At 37.1% G+C, this 22,954-nt stretch overlaps 1 long non-coding RNA gene across 1 annotated transcript; it reads left to right on the top strand.

Annotated features, from left to right (window-relative positions):
- The first annotated feature begins 331 nt into the window (after positions 1–331).
- On the top strand, positions 332–18,835 carry LOC126975702 (uncharacterized). Its single transcript, XR_007731779.1, has 4 exons — positions 332–481; positions 16,233–16,367; positions 17,586–17,693; positions 18,309–18,835. It is a non-coding gene; the product is annotated as an uncharacterized LOC126975702 (long non-coding RNA).
- Positions 18,836–22,954: the final 4,119 nt, after the last annotated feature.

Below are 22,954 nucleotides of genomic sequence, written 5' to 3'. Positions count from 1 at the left end.
TATTCTTGAGATGTCGCTCTTGCAAATCTAAAGAATGCTTTATTCAACTTTGTTGTAGTATACAAGATTTTATGACGATATGTCAGTCGAACGGTTAGCTCAATTGGAAGAGCACTCACACAAAACTCGAGAGGTAGTGGGTTCGAGTCCCGCTTCGTAATATACTTCTTTTTGACACAACGTAAATATTATCTTAAACGAAGCGAGATACCATGAAGTATGAAGAAAAGTTTTTGCATGTAAGTATAGTTAGAAAGAAGCGCATGCGCGACACCCGATCCTTGAGAAGCGAAATTCTCTCCGACAGTTGATGTTCGAGCGTGCACCGAGAATATTATTCGTGAAACAAAATAATTACGAACGAACTTATCTCGATCGGGTTTCAGTTAGTGAATTATTTAAATTTGAACAATGTTAAGTGCTACTGTAATAATTACGTTACTTGGAGTGTCAGTGTTGTTCCGCAGTTCAACTTCAGTAGGTAGGTCTATTTCAAAACATCGTTTTAGTGAAGATTTACAATTTTTTTTAATATTAATTAATGAAAAGTGTTCCATAATATTTTTTATTGTATTTTTTTATTTTGTTCTTCGTTATCCAACTTAATTAGCATATACTTATTATGTGCAATATTTATCATGATTAGCTATAAAATGTGTAATTTGCACAAACAGAAAAGTCAAAAAGCGGCCAGTTGTGAGTCAGACTCGCTCATGACGGGTTCCGTTCCGGCATTTAACATATTAAAAAAGTTCTTTATTAATAATAATATTATTTGAGTTGATTGAATGAAAGGTAAATTGCGGTGTACGATTTATGACGTATTAAAAAAATACTTACTAGATCGTTCAAACCAGTTTTCAGTGGAACTTTTGCATGATAATGTACACCATATTTTTTTTTAGTTTATCATTCTCTTATTTTAATAGTTACAAGGGGCTTACAGTTACACACATTTAACCACTTTGGAGGTGTCTCGCACGCAAACTATTCAGTTAAAAAAAATAATATTAGAAACCTCAATATCATTTTGAAGACCTATCTATAGATAGGTATGGGTTTGAGGAAAAAACAATTTTTGTGTTCAGTTCCAAGTATGGGGAACCTCCAAAATTTTTTTTCTATGTTTGTATGAAAATCTTATGCAGTTTACAGAATACATCTACTTACCAAGTTTCAACAGTATAGTTCTTATAGTTTCGGAAAAAAGTGGTTGTGACTTACATACGGACAGACAGACATGAATAATCCATAAGGGTTCCCTTTTTTGCCATTTGGCTACGGAACCCTAAAAAGGTATCTTTAGAATAGACTACTTCTTAAATATATTGACAACAAGATGTTAAAAGTACATTTAATTAATTTAGAAAAATCGTCTCACTACGATTCCTTGATAAATACGTTAGATTACAGATACAGTTATCACATTTGAGAAATTTAACGTTACATGTTATTACAAACTAACTAACCAATGCCGTTTTCCAATTATGTTTTGTGTTAAGCTCCAATATAATTCCACTAACTAATTTGTTAAGTAACACTTTAATTAAAAGGATTAAAGGAGGGATTGGCCAATAGACTTATTTATTTATTTTATTTTATTCGGGAAACAAACAGTACAACTTAATACACTTAAAAAATAAAACTTAAAATATAAATCACTGACCAATAAAAGTTTCCACAATTAAATAGTACATAGAAAAATGCGAGCAAATTAATTACAATTTAAAAGTACCTATTTATAATGAAAATAATAAATATTAATTAAATATATTGAATTGAAAATAACAAAATATTTATAGAAAATTATATATGATTTTAGTAATAATATTAATAATAATAGCATACATTTTTAAGTTAATAAGAGATGCAATATTTATTATATATAATACTAATGAGAATTAATTAAAACTAAGACATTTTCTTAATTTGTTCAATCAACTTCTGTATCGACCCTGAAAAGTAATCAATTGAACAGAATTCTTTGTTGTATACTAAACAAATTTAATTTAACGCTCCTGTGATTCCTCTGGTGTTGCAAGAGAGTATGGGCGGCGGTGATCACTTAACAACAGGTGACCCGTACGCTCGTTTGTCCTCCTATTCCATAAAAAAAAAGAAAAAAAAAAACAAGAACGATGAATGAAGGCATTTTGTGCATAGTTAGTACGTGTAGTATGTAAATTAAATAAAGATTTAATTCGCGAAGATCGTCTTGGACATCGGAAATTAAGGCAATTAAGAAGAAGTGGAGAGTCAATCATATTATGAAGTAATTTTAGCAGAAATGTTTGATCCTTTACCTTACGACGTTTTTCCAGAGAGATTAAGTTAGGGACATATTGATCGATAGCGGAACACCTAAATTTTAAATGCTTTAAGAATTTCGTTTGAATTTTCTCTATTTCTTGAATATGGACATTGTAATGAGGATTCCAAATTACCGAGCCGAATTCAAGTAAAGAACGCACAAATGCATTAAATAGAAGAATCAAGGTGGTAATATGTTTAAAATCTTTACTGACTCTAAGAACAAACCCAAGCATGCGATAGGCTTTTGCAGTCACACATCTATAGTGGTGAATAAAGGTTAACGAGGAGTCAAGGTGAACGCCCAAATCTCTCACCCATGAAACCCGTTCAATAAGATTTTTATTTAAAGTGTACTTGAATTTAATAGCATTTTTTTTGCGAGAAAAAGATATTACGTTACATTTTTTAATATTAAGTTGTAAGAGATTATCATTGCAATATTTACACAATTCATTCAAATCATCCTGTAATAAGCTACAATCCGAAGGTATACTTATTGTTTTATATATCTTCATATCATCAGCATAGAGAAGAATTGAAGAATGTTTAAATACTGCAATAATGTCATTTATGTATAGGTTAAATAAAAGGAGTCCAAGATGAGATCCTTGAGGAACACCAGAAGTAACAGGCACGAACGTAGAGCAGTAACCTTTAACTGTAACAGCCTGGCTTTGATCCCTGAGGTATGAAGTAAGCCAACGGAGCAGGTCGCCATGTATACCGAGTTCTTAAATTTTACGAATTAAGATGACAGTTCGATTCAGGCAGGCAACGCGAGCACACGTGCCGCGTTATCTGTCCTCCTTCGAATATTTTTATTACCTGCGTTATCGCACTATCTGCTCAGGCCACCTGGGCTAGCTATTGTTATCGCGCGCTATTGTTCGGGACTCTTTGAGTCTCGCACCTGTTACGTGTCGCGGAACGTAGCTTAGTTATTATAAGTGTTAATTACCCGGTTTTACGATCGTGTTAGTTAGCACCTGTGCTGTGTTTCGCGATTCTGCACGCTAATCGTGTGTGTTGTGAGTGTTGCAGATCGTGCCGTGTGTGTCTTCTCCGTGGGGGCCTGCACAGCGTGCATCGGAGTTCCGGCCCAGCCAGTCTACATCCAGCAAAGCTAAGTCTTAGGCTTAATTATTATTATTAATTTCTTTTAATTTTGCATACTTTATTAATATTAATAGTATTTTATTAATGTGCAAGTGCACAACTAAACTATAGTTGTCCACTTTATTATCATATTCCCCCTCTGCCTGACTCGGGCAGCGGGGGTTGTCACCCGCTTAACCTAATTAAAAACAGCCATGGCTTCACCAATGGTTGCCGACAAGGGCCTTCTACGCGCCCTGCTAGATGAGTTATTTACGGAGAAGATCGCTCCGTTAATTAAGGAAACGATAAATATCCAGACAGCCAAATCCAAATCCAAAAAATATAAATCATCATCCGACGTTTCGAGTTCCGACGGGGAATCCGAAATGGATATAGGTAATGCGTCCGACGCAAGTTCCGTGGCCTCGGTCAAACTGAGGAAAGTGATCACCCGATCAGCCCGTCCGCCTGTCCTTCAGGCGTACTTTGACGCGCAGGCGACCCCTAAGGTCCCCGCGGTCAGTCCTGACCGCACGGAAGCCCCTCAGGCTTCCAGTGCTTCACCGGCCCAGCCGGAAACCGCTCTACCGTCGAGAGCGGAGAGTGTCGCGTCGGATACTGACGGCTTCATCACCGTCAGTCGCAAGAAGAAGCGCGGTCGTGAATCGCTTTCTCTTGATGGCACACCCGCGAAGAAAGCTGCGGCCACGACTGGCTCCGCTCCCGCGTCCGCGCCCGCGCCCGCTAAAGCCCGCGTACCGCCTCCGACCAAGCGCCCGCCTCCTATTTTTATAGGGGACCGAGGCCGATGGTTAGCCATCAAAAATAGGATCCCGAAGACGCTCTCCTTCCAGGCGAGGGCGTACCAATCTCTAATCAAACTAGAGACCAGAGAGGTAGCGGACCACCGCGCCCTGACATCTCTTCTTAGAGAGCTGAGTGTGGGTTTCCACACGTACGCCCTGCCTGAGGAGAAGCGTCTGAGGGTCGTTATTAGGAACGTCCCCAAAGAGTTAGACGAGGCCGACATTCTGTCGGACCTCAAAGAGCAGGGTTACCCTGTACACGAGGTGCACCGTATGCGCGGAACCAACAATAAACAACCATTTAACATGGTTCTCGTAGTCCTCGACCTTTTCAACTTTAAATCGGTTTGTTCCCTTCAGGGCATCCGTACCGAAGCTCCTCGCAACCGCGGGGGGCCCGGTCAGTGTCACAGATGCCAATTATACGGGCACTCGGCACGCAATTGCGAACACACCCCGAGGTGTGTGAAGTGCCTCGGGAAACACGGCACGCCAGAGTGCCCTCGACCAGCGCAATGCGCGGAGCCCCCGGCCTGCGTCTTGTGCGGGGAGAAGGGGCACCCCGCGAGCTATCGCGGGTGTCCCAAGGCACCCAAACACAAGCGTCACCCAGGGCGCCGCCAGCCAAGGCAGAGCAGAGAAGGTGGAGTTCACTCCAACCTTCAAACCTGCGCCCCTCCGGCCTCCGCTAGCGTCCCGCCCGGCGGCGTCGGTCCCGCGACCGAGGCCACCGGCGCCCGCGTCCGCGGCAACAGGTAACAAAGGTGGCAGCACCTTTGCGTTCATGTTCGAACTGTCAGAGATGTTCGACATTGATGAAATAACAGCCCTGGCCAGCAGGCTCGATGCTGTCCGGGAAGACCCGCCGTCGCTCCTGCAAGTTAGGGCAGACAACGGCAAAATATTCCGTGCCCTCACCGATATAGGGCTAAAGTATAAAAACAACATTCGCGATGCCTAATTACGTAAGCGGACGGGTTAAACCACATACGCTCCGTATAGCGTATTTTAACGCCCAAGGCCTTAAGCCTCAACTAGACTTGGTGAAGGAGTTCGCTCACGAACATCAATTAGACCTATTCTTAGTGCAAGAGACATTTCTAAAACCACGTATACGCGATCCGCGTATCGCTAATTATAACTTAGTTAGGAATGATCGCACCACCCGTATGGGCGGCACCCTCATTTATCTTAAAAGGTCTCTACACTGTATACCTATAGATCCTCCGGTCCTCACTAACATCGAGGCCTCTGCCATCCGGGTCAGTATGGCGAATCACCAGCCGATCACTGTTATTTCAGCTTATCTTCCGCTGAACAAACAAATATTAGACACAGATATAGAAGCATTACTCGGCCACGGGGCCGCAGTCATAGTGGGCGGCGATCTTAACGCCAAACACTCCAGCTGGAACAGTAGAGCCACAAATAGAAACGGAATTTTATTAGACTCTCTCACAGACACGCTGAACTTTTCAGTAATAGCACCCGACGAACCAACACGTTATCCGGATAACGTCGCGCACCGACCCGACATTCTAGACGTTGCGTTACTTAAAAACGTAACGCTCAATGTAAATTCAATCGAGGTTTTTCACGAATTAGAGTCAGACCACCGACCCGTCGTCCTAAATCTAGGCCCACCGGTTAACTTTCAACCACCGACGAAAACAGTGATCGACTGGCAACGGCTGGAAAAGGATCTCGAGTCTATCAAGTCCGACGACCTTGACCGTATACCGGACGTCAGCGACTCGGTCGACACGGCTCACAGTGCTATCTCTCATGTGACGTCACACTTACAGAATAGGATCAAGGCCTGCTCCAGGCAGGTTCCGACGATGCAACCGCATCGCCTAAACCTGCCTCCAGAGGTCAGGAACTTACTCACACAGAAGCACAGAGCCACTAGACTTTACGACAGGTATCCGTCGGACGAGAATAGGCGCCGCCTCCGCTACCTACAGCGGGTGGTACGGGAACGTATCGCGGAACTCCGCGGCGAACGTTGGGACCGCTTGCTCGGCAACCTTAAGCCATCACATGTGGCTTTCTGGAAGCTGCCTTCAAACAGGAGCCGCCCACTGTCATGCCTCCTTTGGACAGACCGGGACTGCAGCCGGCGCTCGATGACGATGAGAAGGCTGATTGCCTCGCCAATAGTCTCGAGAGTCAGTGCTCTCCAAATGCAGCAGCCGACCCGACACACTTTGACGAAGTTGATCGTGAAGTTGAACGTCGCTCCGCTCTGAGCCCTTCAGGCGATGTAATAAAACCCACCTCTTACGAAGAGGTGAAGCTAATCATTAAGGAGCTTCACTCCAAGAAGGCCCCGTGGCCCGACACTATAAACAATAGGGTTCTTAAAATCCTACCCTCGACTCTTATTACTTTATTGGTTACCATTTTTAATATTCTATTATCTAATAGCGCGTTCCCCGAACAATGGAAGGATTCCATTGTTATCGGTATCCCAAAACCCAATAAACCTAAAGCTAATCCGAGTAGCTATAGGCCTATTAGCTTAATTAACTCGATCGGGAAACTTTACGAAAGATTAATTCTCGCGCGTCTTAATCATTACATTGCGGAGCTTAACCTGATACCAGACATACAGTTCGGATTCAGAACCGCTCACTCGTGTCCCCAGCAGGCTCACCGACTCACCGAGTACATTCTCATACGGCGTCAATTTCACGCTACCACGGCAGCCGTGTTTTTTGATGTCGCGAAGGCCTTCGACAAGGTATGGCACAACGGCTTAGTATTCAAGCTGTATAAACTGGGAGTGCCAGACAGGCTCGTGCGCATCATTCGAGCCTACCTTACCGATCGCTCCTTCCGATATCGAGTAGAGGGCACCCTATCCTCACCCAGACCCATCAGGTCTGGCGTGCCACAGGGTTCGGTCCTCTCTCCCACTCTTTTCTCTCTCTTCACGAACGACATTCCCAAGTTTCCGAGTGTCCAGCTCGCTCAGTACGCTGACGACACGGCACTCTACTTCGGCTCCAACCGCTCAACCTTGAGCAAGAACATTAAAGTGCTTCAAGCCGCCGTCGATGAACTAGGCAACTGGTTCAGAAAATGGCGGATTGAAGTGAACCCCACCAAGAGTGCAGCGGTACTCTTCGGTAACGCGAATAGCATCCGCGCTAAAAAACAACCGACCGACGTTATTAAACTGTATGAAACACCCATAGCGTGGGTGAAGGATTACAAATACTTAGGAGTCACGTTCAACAGCAATATGAACTTCATGAAACATATTGATACGGTATGCAATAGAGCCCGATTTGTCCTCAGTCGCCTTTATCCACTTGTGTGTGGGCGAAGCAAACTTCCGCTCAAACACAAAGTGACGCTGTACAAAACCATCGTACGGCCCATACTGTCATACGCAAGCGTCGTTTTCGCGCACACCCGACCGATCTACTTACGTCGTTTGCAAGTAGTTCAAAATAAATTCACGCGCATGGCAACCGGAGCCCCGTGGTTCATCCGAAACGTTGACCTTCACCGCGACCTAGAGCTTCCGACAATAGCTCAACACTTTAAAGAGATCTCGCGACGCTTCTTTGACAAGGCGCCTAACCATCCCAACATCTTGGTTAGGAAGGCATGCGGGTACACCCCCCTTCACCATAGTCTCAACCCAATAAGACGTCCCAGACAAGTAACGGTAGACCCGGATGACGACATCACCATCGCGAACGCGACACCCACACAAACACCGACACAGACACGCACACACCGCCTTCGCAGGCGTAGGCGCGGTCAACCACCGCAAACCACTGGCACTCGTCACTCTGACGATGGCCAGCGGCTCGCACCCTAGATACACCACACATTGTTTTGATACCCGACGAGACGTTAGTCCTCGTCCTGTAATCGCTTCACTACACTCACACACGGACTGACTGACGGACTGACATACACCACTTACACAATCACAAACACACTCCACAAACAGACACAAACACAAACATACATGCACACAAACATTTACACTACGTACATACATACAAACACACATACATGCAATCATAAACACATACATACACACTTACATACATTACACAAAACATCACCACACTCGCCGGCGAGTGTGCTCTTATCACCTTTTCATCTTTCATCTTCATTTTCATTCTCTCTCCTTCCCACAAGCACACAGCCGGTCTGAGGTTCGAGTCTCCTTAGGAGACGCCCCGCGACTGTTGTTGCGTAGTCTTTGCGGCCTCCACGGCCCTTGTCCTATGTCGCTGTAAAAGCCTGGCTAACAGCATAGAGGAGGTTTTAGTCGGAATGGGGTGTCTGCTTACGCGGACACTCGAGTCCGACATATTACGCCCTGTTCCGTGGCGTAATACGTAACAGTATTTCCTCCTCTCAAAAAAAAAAAAAAAACGAATTAAGATAAGATGACAGATTTTATCAAAAGCTTTTGAATAGTCGGTATACACAACATCCACCTGGAAGCCTTGATCCATTGCAGTAGTTACCTGATGAACAAACTCACATAAGTTGTACTCCACAGATTTATTGCTTACAAAACCATGCTGTTGAGGAATAATACTGGGTCGTAGAATAGGAAAAACACAATCGAATATAATTTTTTCAAAAATTTTAGCAATAGTACATAATTTGGATATGGGTCTGTAATTTTTCACATTGTGCTTGTCACCTGATTTAAAAACTGGTACCACATAACTTTGTTTCCACAGTTGAGGCATAACGCCACTACAAATAGATTTGTGGAATAATAAATAAAGAGGAAGAGATAGAGAGGTACGACACGTCTTCAAAAAAATAGGAGGCAAGCCATCTGGCCCACTTCCCTTATTAATATAAAGTTTACTGAGGTATCTCTTAATAATAGGAGAAAGTGAAACTGATCCAATGCTAACAGAGCTATACTTACTCGAAGCACTTACACAATTATTATTGTAGGTTAAGACAGGTGACTCATAAATGGATTCAAAATATTTACTAAAAAGGGAACAAATATCATTTCCATCACTTGCCGTTAATTCGCTTAAATTCATAATATCAGGGATATAACTAGAAGAGTTTTTCGCTCGGACAAATGACCAAAAGAATTTGCTACAATTTTTTATTTTGTTTTCAGAATTTGAAATATACAAGTCATAATATTTAGTTTGTAACCTTTTTTCGCGATCACGCAACAGACTAAACGTATCATAATCATAAATTTTGTTATAAATTTTCCATTTCCTATGATACTTTAATTTTTCTTTAATAACTTTTATTGAGCATCTAGGGTACTAGCAGGGAAACTTATGGGTACTTCTTAAAATTTTGACTGGAATAAAATCATTTACAATTTTATGCATAATTTCATAAAAAACATTACTGCATCCAAGATATCACGGCCATCCAATAATTCAAACCAATTAATTTCGGACAGTGCATTATTGATTTCCTCGTAGTTAGCACGTTGAAAAAGTCGAATCAATCTAGCATTTGGCTTAATTAATCGTAAGTTCTGGATAGAAAATAATATTCCCAGAGCTGGGTGATGTGCATCCTCTTTAACAGGCGGTTGAGTGCAACGACTAACGGAACAGTGGCAGTCACTAAAAACAAGATCTAAAAATCTGCCATTGACATTATGAACTGAATTAAATTGCCTCAGATCAGCAAAATTCATAAAGTTGGCCAAGGCATACACCAGACTATTATCGTCGCAAAGGTTACACAGGATCATGACATTGTCATTCCTATCCCACTGCGCAGTCGGAACATTAAAGTCACCCAACACCAAGAAACTATCGTTAGGATAATTTAGCTTCTCATCCGAAACCAATTCAAAGAAATCAATAAGCCTCTCACAATGATGGTTAATATTAGGGAAATAGCAGCAATATATATGAAGTGACCTGGTTATTGCAGTAGACATCAACGATACTGTTACTTTCACTATTTCAGCTGAAAAGTTGCTCAATTGAATGGATGTCGACGAACGAACTGTTATGTTAGACTTTAAGGCGATAAGTACACCGCCGCCCATTTTGTCACCACGTACATTATAATTTCTATCACATCTATGGACAGTGTATCTTGAATCAAAGAGTTCGGAATCAAAAATACCATCATACAACCACGTTTCGCTAAGACAGATAATATCATACTCCCCATGCAACATTGCCCTGAAGAACTTATTAGTTTTGGTACGCAAGCCTCGTACGTTTTGGTACAAAATGTTTAAATTATATCCCATGATTTAAAAAGTTTATAATTACGTACAAAAAATTCTGTAAAATAATAATTATAACTCCACTATTCAATATTTGCCTGGTATTAAAAGAAAAATTATAATATATTACATAATAAATATAAAAAATAACTATAATAACATACATTAAATAGATTCCGCGACTAAAAACCCATTTAAAAGATAACTTATAAACACAAATGCCTTCACAAATGTTAAAAATTAAAATTGAGCGAAATGCATTATAAAGATATAAACAACTATAGCAGGAAAACAAAAAGACTCCGTAACATGATGTGCCATAGGTAGATATATAAGTAATCCTTATACAATTTTGTTTAAATCATTCACATTACATATATTTAGTACAGCGCTATTTTCGGAACGTCTTAACATTATACTGCAATTTTTTATCCAAACATATTTATAATTCTTCTCCTTTGCTATTTTTTTTACAGATAGCAGCAAGGTTTTATTTGAACTTGTTAGATGCTCGTTAAAGTAAACATTATTATAATTGTTTGAAAAACCTAAATCATTACCCTTTATCTTTAGTTTTCTTGCTTGTGCAAGGAATTCATCTTTTTTCCATCGACTTAAAAATTTCACAATGATAGGTTTACACTTTTTAGCATCCTTATTTTTGTTTTTGGTGGCAACTCTGGTGATAAAATCAATGTCGGTGCTGGGATCAATTTTAATGGAGGTTTTGCTGGCAACATTTTGTAAAATAGAATACAGATTTTCATTTTTATGTTCAGGAATTCCATAGATTTCAATATTCGATTATTGTTTTCTGTAAGGATTGATTGCATTGTAGATTTTACTTCCTCAAACTCAGATAACTTTTCACTATGCTGATTTAATTCTTTTTCACATTTTTCAATACGTAAAATTAAACTATCAAATTTTGAATTAAAGAAGTCCAAAGATTCCTTTATACAATTGAAATCCTGTCGAATCGATATTAATTCATCTTTGAGTGGAACAAGTGCTGATTTAAATTCATCCTTCAAGCTTGAAAATTCCGATGTGACAACCGTCTTAATCAACTCCAGTAAATTGTTATCATTTTCGGCTTCTTCACATGACGTGTCCACGTGAATACGCGAAAATAAACTACCACCTCTTTTAAAATTTATATTTTCATTTGACTTATTAATGACACCACTACTACGTTTAGGGGTATTATAGTTGTTTGTTTGCCTGTGTAACATTAAAGAGCACTCCGGGCACATCCAATGCTTCTTCAACTCATTTTTTAATTCCTTTTTATTATCAGTTGCAAAGAGGCACTGAACATGATAATTTTGTCTACATTTAGTGCAAGTGATAATCTCACCATTGCTTCCTGTTGTCAACTTGCAACACGCAAACTTCATATTTTATTTATAATGTGAATATACTAAAATAAATAAAATAATAAAATGTTATTCACGGCCGAGATTTGAACCACGGACTTTCAACTGTTTAAGTTTGGACAGTCTTGAATACCGCAATGCCAAACTGTCTTGAGTGCAAATGTTGAAATAAGGCATCCGATATTGCACTACTGGCCACAACATTAACTGAGGTCATTGAACTTATTAGCTGAAGGACACACAATGTCACCTCACAACAATATCAATCACAAGATTTCATGTTTGAATACTTCAAAATAAGCACTAAACTAAATGATTTTATGTTTAATAGCACTAGTAGTTCAGCTTAGATATTAATTAACATAAAGAACACACTTCTTATCAAGTTTTTACTGTTTATATACTTCTTTTTGAATAAAATATTACGATGAAACGGAATTACACTTGCTCAGCACGACATCGCACTGTTGACTTAGTTAGTATACACGGTTAAAAAGATTAGACAATTAACTGTTAAAGATACGGCGCGACTAGTTTGATTTAGTTTTTTTCGTAGCACTATGTCCTATGGTATATTGCTATGGAACACTGATGCCGATATTTATATCATCTTTGTGCTGCACCAAAGGTCTATTCGTGCTATTTATAACCAAGTATAGTAACGAAGTACCGTAAAAAATCATTGAGAACAAAATTTTAAGAAATAAACATTTTAACTCTAATGTCTCAATATATACTTGATACTTCTATGTATGTACTTTGTACATATATAAGTATATACGTAATTGAATTTCCTAGAAACTGTTATAACTGTTATGATTTTATCTATCCATAGTTATGTCCAATATAGTTATATTATTAGTTATTGTCCAATGTTATCTATAGATAGGTTATTGAAATGTAAGTAAGCGAAAAAGATAGATTTGTCTACTTCTAGGGCGTTAGGGATAGATAGATTATTGAAAACGGCCGTTAGATGTTGATCAAATGTGGTTGCATACCTAAGGGCTAGGTCAACCTAAGCCTATTAGGTCATTTATACGTCTTGATAGACTATGACAGCTCTGAAAACGTCGAAAAAAATATACTTTAGAACTAACCTCTATTTTGAGCAATTCACGCACACTAACACAAAGTGTCATAAAAATCGCGAGTGTAAGACGTAGCTTGTCACGCACACTTAACTAATATTCCTGGCATAGCAAGATATTCTATCTAGACGTATAAATTATCTAAGCCTAAAGCATATCTAATGGGAACTGTCCATCCACTCGACTGAGATATAAATAAATAATTAAAACCAAATTGGCAAAATTCAAAATGTCCACCAAAAATTTTTGAAAATTATTTTCTTTTATGATAATATAATGTACATACGCTAGTTAAAAAGTCAAAAAACTATAAATACTTGATCAAGATCCTAAAAATAAGTTTTAGTAAAATGTATCTCGAGCAGAATGTTATTACAGATTCTTATTTTCAAATTAATCTTACAAATTATTTCAATTACAATATAATATGCAAAGTGATGCAACAAAATACACAAATGTCAATTACTAAATACCTTACACGTGTTATAAAAAAAATATGTAGGTATATTAATAAGTAACAACATAGTTATAGTTATTGAGCACAGACATACATACTTAAAGTATATATGTATATACTTAAAGCAAAAAATGGTCCATTGTTTTTCGTTAATTACTCAAAAACTATTAATATTTAAGAAGTGTACAGACCCGGTATTAAACATTATAAATTTCAACGTTATAGCCGCAGTAGCAATAAAAAATTTCTTAAATTTAAAATTTGAATAAATTATGGTACCTACCGACTTACTATTTGGACCCTTAAAAAATAAAATAAATAGACATCGAAAAAAAAATTTATGTTAAAGTTTAAAAAAGTTATACCGATGTGAATTACCTAATTTTATCCACCCTCCGTTAGTAAATTTATTAATTAATAAACGACGACATGAATGTTTAAATAATATATCTGTTAATTGTTTGCTTACTTGAAGCTTTCTGATACAGTAGAACTTTTTGATCAAAAGAGAAGCCTAAAATATCGAGATATAGAGTTTTCGACTCTTAGGCAATTTCGACTTACGCGGATTTTGATTTGAAATAAAGAGGTTGAGAAATCAAAAATAATAAAATTGAACACCTGACACTGAATGAACTCCTCCATTGATTTCTAAGAAACAATGATGAACTTAAACTGTCGGCAAATTCTTAAGGTCGGTAACTTATTTTTCTTCGAAGTATAGAGGTAATAAGTCTCATATAATCGAGTTGTGAAGGTTGTATTATGAAACATTGCTATGTTCAAGATACAGTGGTAAAATTTAATGTTTGCGAGTTATGGAGGGAAAATATGTACCAAAATGGCTTAAAGGCAAATGACTTGTTGATTATTTCGACTATTAGAGGGTCGAGATTTAGAGTAGGTAATGGAGGTTTTGGTGTTTAAAGGGAAGGGAACAAAACCTTTTTGGATTCCTTTGATATAATGTCAATTAAAATAAATTGTGTATTTTCTTTGATTAACGTGTTACACATATAAATAAAAGACTTTTAAATGATTAAAACACGTGTAACTGTAACTGTGTTTTTACATTACTTTTTAAGTAAAAGTTACATTTTTATTATTATTTTATTTAACACAATCTTTTCAGAGCACAGAGGAGTCCCCCTGAAAGTGTAAAAACTCATATAAAAAGAATAATATAGTTACAATTACAAGCGTTTTAAACATTTGAAAGTGTTTTACTTAACAAATAAAATTATTAGGAAAATAGTTTTACTATCTTCAATACAAAGTATTGTAACAAATAGTCCATTTCATTCAACCTGGCCTGTTATATTTAAGTATCTTCAAACATAACAAACCCTCAATCCTTTTATCACAACAGTTAATTTTAAAATTAATAATTAATTTCATATACCGTTCGTTGGTTCGGTTACTATTTCTCTACGAGATATTTTCAATAGTCATTGTCAGAGCGGATGAAGCCAGTGGGTAGATAAATATGCAAAACTTTATCAAAATATATAACGAACATATTCATAAAAGCGCTTACACCTACCTTAAAGGCCGGCAACGCTCTTGTGATTCCTCTGGTGTTGCAAAAGAATGTGGGCGGCGGTGATCACTTAAAACCAGGTGACCGGTACGCTCGTTTGTCCTCCTATTCCATAAAAAAAAAAAAACGAAACATGCGGAAGAGATAGACCTATTGAAAATAATATGGACATAAAATACGGAATTATTTAAAGCTCCGTCATCTTTCCATAACTGTGACAACAACATTTAACCGTGTTACAAATAAACTTGGTATAACCTGAGAACAAACCAAGAATATGCTAAATGTTTACAAAAATACATTTTGCTTATGATTTTTTTTTATGGAATAGGAGGACAAACGAGCGTACGGGTGTACGCGCTTTTTTTGAAGGTACCCATGACGTATCGTCCCGGAAACACCGCACAAGGAAGTTCATTCCACAGCTTTGTAGTACGTGGAAGAAAGCTCCTTGTAAACCGCACTGTGGAGGACCGTCACACATCCAGATGGTGAGGATGATATCCTAACTTGTGGCGTGTCGTGCGAAGGGGGAATTCGGCGGCAGGAATTAGGTAAAACAGCTCTTCGGAACACTCCCCGTGATAAATGCGGTAGAAGACACACAATGAAGCGACGTCTCTACGCAACGCCAAGTGATACGAGTCGTTCAAAGAGCACTGAGTCCCCGACAATTCGAGTTGCTCTGCGTTGCACGCGGTCAAATGGATCGAGCTGATACTGGGGTGCGCCAGACCAGAGATGACAGCAATACTCCATGTTTGGCCGGACCTGCGCTTTGTACAGCGCTAGAATGTGGGCCGGCTTGAAGTATTGCCGTGCTCTATTAATGACGCCCAGTTTCTTTGAAGCCAATTTGGCTTTGCCCTCCAGATGGCCACGGAATTGGCAATCGCTCGAGATTTCAAGACCCAGTATTCCGATACTGGGCGAGGCTTTAAGGGAAGTGTTGTCAAAGAGCGGTGATACGACAAATGGGGTTTTTTTTAGTGGTAAACGCGCAAACTTGAGTCTTCTGGGGGTTTAATTGGACAAGGTTTTGCACTTAAACAATTGCACTCGTCACCTTGAGACATAAGATGATAAGTCTTATTTGCCCAGTTATTTCACTAGCTACGGCGCTCTTCAGACCGAAACACAGTAATGTTTACACAATACTGGTTCAAGGCAGAAATAGGCGTTGTTGTGGTACCCATAATCTAGCCGGCTTCCTGAGCAAAGGAGCCTTTTACTTCTTTCCACTGGTAGATTATTGTTTTATATTATGTACATTCCTCTAATCCTAAATCTGACAGATGACTTGCATTTAAAATGTTTCCTTTTTGTAACAGTCGCCCCCTCAGTTTGGTCTGGTCAAGCAGCCATCTGGGAACTAACCGGTTCGTCAGTGATCTTACAGTGTACATCAGAAGCATACCCCATCTCCGGCTCATATTGGGTTTTCGACGGTGATTTACTAGTAAATGGTAAGTAACTACTTGGTAAGCATTACCTAACACAATTATTATGGTTAAAGCAATTTTATTTGGTTAGAATGTCCATAAGTAAAATTTGTTCACTACAGTCATTTATAGCATGACTGCAAACTGTGGATTGCACTACCTTCTCTCTTCTACCGTACTCTACCTTCAAATAAACATTATTAATGACTTACTTTAAGGGAAAATATCTTTATAGAACTCAATCCAAATGCTTTAAAATACTCATTTATAAAAAATCCTAGCTATTCTAAAATATATTGTGGGTTAATATATGAAATTCCCGATTTGTTCTGAAAAGTGAAATACATTTTTTTTTAATTTAATACATTTATTTAATCAAATTAATTACCATTAATATCTATACATTGCTGCCATCTAATAGGAAAGTCATATGCCTTTGCGATAGAACTGTGGTGATCTGGATTAGACAAAGTGTGTGAAAGCATTTTGCACAGCCTCCTGAGAAAAAAACTTTTTGTAACGTAGAAAATTGTCCAAATCACGAAAGGCACCCATTTTTCATAGTTTTTATTTTATTGATTCGACACAAATGAGACAATATTGTTGGTAAGGTAACGTTAAACCATGCTGCTAATTCTTGGGTAGTTTGGCTCGGATCGGCTTCTACCATTTCTTTCAATTCACCTGTGTGGGTGGTCTTCTACGTGGTTCGTTCTTCAAATCAAAGTTTCTATCACGTAAGCACTTAAACCAAAATCGCACGGTGCGTTCATTAGCAGTCTCCTCTCCAAATGTAACATTGATATGGCGAGCTGATTCTGCTGCGTCAGTTCCTCGTCGGAACTAGTACTCAAAAATCATTCGAATTTTCGAAGTATCCATCTTTGTTGTCTAAGCTGAATAAAAAAAACAACTGAAAGTTGATAATCAAATGTTGCGCATTTTTTAGGAGAAGAACTACCTAGGTACCATGTGAAAAAAGTTTCACTCAAAAATCTCAAACCATGAATGTTCTATGTCAAATCGAAGTAGGTGCCTATTACAATAAATCGGCAATTTCATATTTTAAACCCTATTATTTTTGCTCATTTATCATCGCAGGTAGCAAACACATGGAGAGTGTTATATCGCGAGAGTACCGGCACACCATAACTGTAAGAGTGTATTCTAAAATAAAGTTTAAAATAAAATTGAATATTTCGTTGAGTAAACAATTAATATTATGATATTTTTAATAAATAGATGAAGATAGATATACAGACAGACAACTTCGAGATAAGATGGAGGATCCAGCTCTAGAACAATCAGACATTTATATTGTTCTCAGCCAACATCAAATGGAAACCCAAGGTAAATATAAATCAAGATAACTTTAAAAGAATACTTCGGACGACGGACGGAAGGACGAATAAATCAATATCAACCTTACTGATTTCGATGATTCTTTTTTGTTGGAAAGGACTACCCTTGGAAAGGATTCCAAGGGTATTTTGATGAGAGTTTGGTACGGTGCTGATTATGGGAACCATAACGAAATAAGGGAACTCTTCAATTCTTAGGAGAAAATTAGTGATACTCGGCCGAATTATTTATGTATTATCCGGATATTTGAGTCACCAATCGTAACGTCAATTCCAATAATAACAATAATTGTAACTACATTATATTAATTATTAAGTTTTAGAAAAATACGCTATTATTCTACTAATTTTTAGTGCATATTATACTGTTTTGGAGTAGTGTTTTTGAAGTCGGTTATTTTTTGTTACATTTTTTTAAAGTTATAGGAATGTTTCCTTAATTTCCTTCAAGCTTATCTTGACTGAATGTGACAAAACGGTTCGAGAGCTAAAATACTTTAAATGATTAGAAGTCCAAATAAAATGTTACATAATATAATATTATGTTAGTGAAGTTCATTTCACTAACGAAGACACTTCAGCTAACATAAATTTTTTTTCACAGAGCTGTTAACTACATTATGACTTGGAAGCGGGGAGGGCGCACAGTCTCCTTGGTCAGATGGTTGGTCCCCAGCACACGACGCAGCCAAAAAAAATGCTTTAATGTTAGTCATAACATTGGTGACAATATTAACCATGGTGACGACATAAATTTACTCAGGAATTAACGAATTTATGACGTTTAAAGTGGGGTGATCAGTGTGCTAGTGAACTTATCAAATGAAATGTTAATACGAACTTTTATAAGTTCGGTGTCATTTTTATGTATCGAAAATGTTACATAATTGCCAGCCAAACTGTTACTTGTTACTGAAATACGTGTTTGAGCACTTGATGCGTTCCTACAAAGCTTGTGAAGAGTTCCCTGAGGAAGACTGCTCCAACCATTTTTAAATGGTTTCAAATCCAGAAACATTCAGTATATACGTAATAATGTAAATACAAAATGTTTGTTCGAAGCTATTTTTTTATTGATCCTAATGGTATTCCATAAAAATATATTGCAACCTTCTGAATTGAAATATTAGATTTTTTTATTCTAGTAGCAGTTATGCGCATCTCATCGTCGGAGCACGTGCTCCGTACTGCCGTGCTGAGTACGTACTCATAATAAAATATATCACAAAGATTTGAGATAGTTATAAGGTCTTCGATGTTCATAACATCATGAAATGTGATGAGACCGTGAAGCCATTCAAATCAAGATAAATACACAACAATTTAAATAAATTCTAACAATTCTAACAATTTGTGACTAAATGTAAGAAAAATACTGCGCTTACAAAATGGTGTCATTTTAATTGTATATACATTAGTTACAGTTAAGTTAACCATGTAAAAACCTCTATTTGCAGGTTTTATAGGTATATGTACCTGTATGTAAAACTTATGAATAAAAAAAAAATCTACATGATATTTATTTTATTACTACGTTTATCATTAATTAAACTTACTTTAGATTTGCTTTAACCTCCAATACAATAGGTGCAATATTCTTTTAATTAGTTAATACAATTGATGTGATGGAAAGTGGTAAGTAACAAAGGAAATGCTTATGCTCTGTTCTGGACTTCAAAAATCGTAATTTGTTGTCGTTTCGTTTCGAAATTAGGGTTTCATATTTATTGATATTACTCTTTACTATAACTGCTACTTCATAAATATATATTGATGGCATGCTAAGAATATTTAATTTAATAAAGTGAGGTTTACATGATTCGGTTGCTTGCAGTGAGCAGACATATCTGACACATTTCTTTTGAGCTTTGAATACTTCGTAAATCCCTGGAGCATAACCCCAGAAAAGTATCCCATATCTCAGGGTGCTGTCTACATATGCATAATTTGCTGCTAACACCGCAGTCATATCAACTACTTTTTCAGCATATGTAGAGCAAATGAGAACCTATTTAGTTTTTTAATGATATAATTTATGTGTGTTCTCCATGACAGATCGTGGTCAAGATAAATGCCCAAGAATTTTGTGGACTTTTCTTCATTAATCGCTTTACCTTCATAATTTATATTTAATCCATAAGATTGTGTGTTTTGTAAGCAAATTTCGTCATACATGTTTTATTTAGATTGATTTTTAGATTATTATAATTTAACCACTCTATTAGTTCGTTAAGCGAAATTGTTTATGTAATTTTCAAATATTAATGGATTGTAGTCAATAAATATGGCAGTACTATCGTCTGCAAATAGGACCATTGGATCCTTAATAGTTTGAGGAAGGTCATTTATATAAATAAGAAAATGCAGTGGTCCTAGAATACTGCCTTGGGGCACGCCAAATGTTTACCTCTGATAAATATTTCATTTTGGTTTTAGTTATAAGATTTATTTTAGTTATGTCTGTTAATTGTTGTCTACCAGATAAATATGATTTAGTTAAATTAGGAGCATTGTTTCTTATGCCATACATTTCCAATTTATTGATCAGTATTAAATGGTCGACATAGTCAAAAGCTCTGGTCATGTCCACGCTAGCTAGTCACTACCAGATCCAAAAAGTTATAAATTGCTTCATTGATAGACTTATTTTTCCTAAAGTCTACTTGCTCCTTAGTCAAAATATTAAATGTTTCAAAGTATAAATACATGTTTTTGTGTATATTTTTTTCAAAAACTTTTGATAAGATTGGAATCAAGGCGATAGGCCTGTAAAATTGCATATCCAGTTTGTCTTATTTTTTAAAAATAGGTTTTACTATCGTAAGTTTCATTTTATCTGGGTATATACCATATTCGATACACTGATTCATAATGTAACTTAATACTGGAGCTATTATGGTAGCGACATATTTTATAACTGTTGTATTTAGATCATCGTATCCGTTACTATTTGTGCTTTTAATGACTTTATTGCAACCAGCACAGCATAAGAGCATGTTGGATTAAAAAAAGTGAATTAGGTTTTTGGTGTCTAGTGATGTTTTTGAGGTTATCATTTTAACCACTTTTTTGCATTCGTTGTTAATTTCATCTATACAAAAATCGTTGCGCTATCATTTGAGGATCAGCGAAAATTTTTGATCCAATTCTAATGGCATCTATGTCTTCTCTAGAGATATTGTTCAGGGCGTATAAATAATCACCAGCTGGTCTCATCACTATTTCTCATAGAAAAAAAACACTTTATTTAAAATAATCAAATCCTGGTACAAAAAATATACCAGCAAATAAGATTAGGTTTCGAAGAAAGATAAAGAGTGTACGAAACATTCAAAAGTTTTATTCAACTGGGATTAAGGGTTCGAGATGGGACAGAAAGTTGGGGAGATTGTTTAGAACTCACAAATAGCAGGACAACGCGGACGGCTGGGATTTCGATTTCCTGTTTTAACGAAGTCCGAACTACAGAGGTACCGGCATCCGTGTCGTGGTACCGCTCGGAACAATTTAATAACTTTGTGTTTGGATTCTAATACTTCCAAACTGTCTGTTGAAGTGAAGTTAAATTATTTCTGAACTGTTCGCTTTTATTATTCATTCTGTTTTTGTAGTATAATTTTTAAGTCAGATTTTGCGAGATAACAATTGGTTGGAATTCTTAATATTTCATAAAATGTAGGCACCTTTTCATATAAAGGAGACGATTTTTTAAATCAAGAACGGCGATTTGCTAAAATATGTGTTGTTACTTTGACAACCAGTCTACGAAGTAGAGGTATTACACACATAAAGGTATTATTACGGGCTGTCAGGTCGCCAATACGCTAGTATATTCTAACTGCAATATTCATAATAAAACACGTTCCAAAGGTATAAACCTATGTTAGTTAAAACGTGTTTAAAGCCTATCGAACGTTCGATAAAATTCCTTATTCATATTCGTTAGATAAATTTCCCATAACCATTTTGCCATTTTGTACCAAAAAAAACCTGATTTTAACAAATTTAACGTGGATATCTCAATGGAAAACGACTTCTTTTCAATGTCAATGGATTGTCAGTTGTCAAAAGTCGATGTCAAAATAACATAAACTTCAAAAATCAAAGTTTTGAAGTCTGTAGGTAATCAATCCATGACGAATAACCAATGACATTCTATACATATGGACATATCATTCGCTGTCTGGTAACGGAACGGCAAAAGTGTGCTTAAAGACAATTTAAGTACACTTTTCTCCTTAGTCAGGTGTCAGCTGTGTGGCAATCCACAAGCCTAAGTGTGCAATAAAAAGTGTTTAAATAATACATTAACGACTCAAAAAATTGTGCCTTATCATCGGTAAGGTTATTTTATTTAGGTATGTAAGATTGATATGCAAAAAGCGGAAGTAATTTAATAAAACGAATATTTTTTCATTAAATATGGTACAATATTATTGACAAGTTCCCAGACAAGACCCGCTTGATGGAAGATGAAAGGACACAGTCAGAAATTAAAACAATAGAGTCGCTCTTTTCAACAGACTTCAAAAAAGGAGGAGGTTCTCAATTCATCGGTATGATTTATATGTTTGTTACCTCAGAACTTTGGACTGAGTGAACCGATTATGATAAGTTATAGCAAATTGGTCCATATCTGACAATGGCAACGATGAGAAAACCACAAAAGTCATACATTTGCTACAAGTATGTGCGCAACAAATTTGAGAATAACTCAATATCGCGATTTCGATAATTATTTTTTTATAGGAAAGGATAAACTTCAAAGGTAGTTTGGTGATAGTTTGGTTAGGTTCTACTTAAGCTTGTCGTAATCGAATATGAGGATGATCAATGTAACGCGTTAACGACTTACAGTAAGAGTGCGATCTGTGGCAGAACTGTCTGTAATAAGATTGCAAAGCGCTTACATTCATAGCTGCATTGCAAAATTTAGTAGATCTACACAAAATTAGACAGATTATTAGTTAGTGTAGTTCAGATTTACTAAAAATCTGAAAAAAACACCCGACTTCAAAAACATTATTCCAAAACAATACATTAATATGCACTAAAAAGTATAAAAATAATTACGTATTTTTATAAAATCTAATAGAATAAGAGTGTAGGTCTATAAGTATATTAGAGTCTATATAGAAACATCTCTGTACCAATCAATATAATGCGTGTCTGCTATTAACTTATGACCAATTCTTATTATAAGATAGGTATGCTTTAAAGTCAGATATTACATTATTGATTAGATGTCAG

Source organism: Leptidea sinapis, chromosome 37, assembly GCF_905404315.1.
Source record: "Leptidea sinapis chromosome 37, ilLepSina1.1, whole genome shotgun sequence".
Taxonomy (NCBI): Eukaryota; Metazoa; Arthropoda; class Insecta; order Lepidoptera; family Pieridae; genus Leptidea; species Leptidea sinapis.
This window is presented reverse-complemented; position numbering and strand designations above follow the sequence as displayed.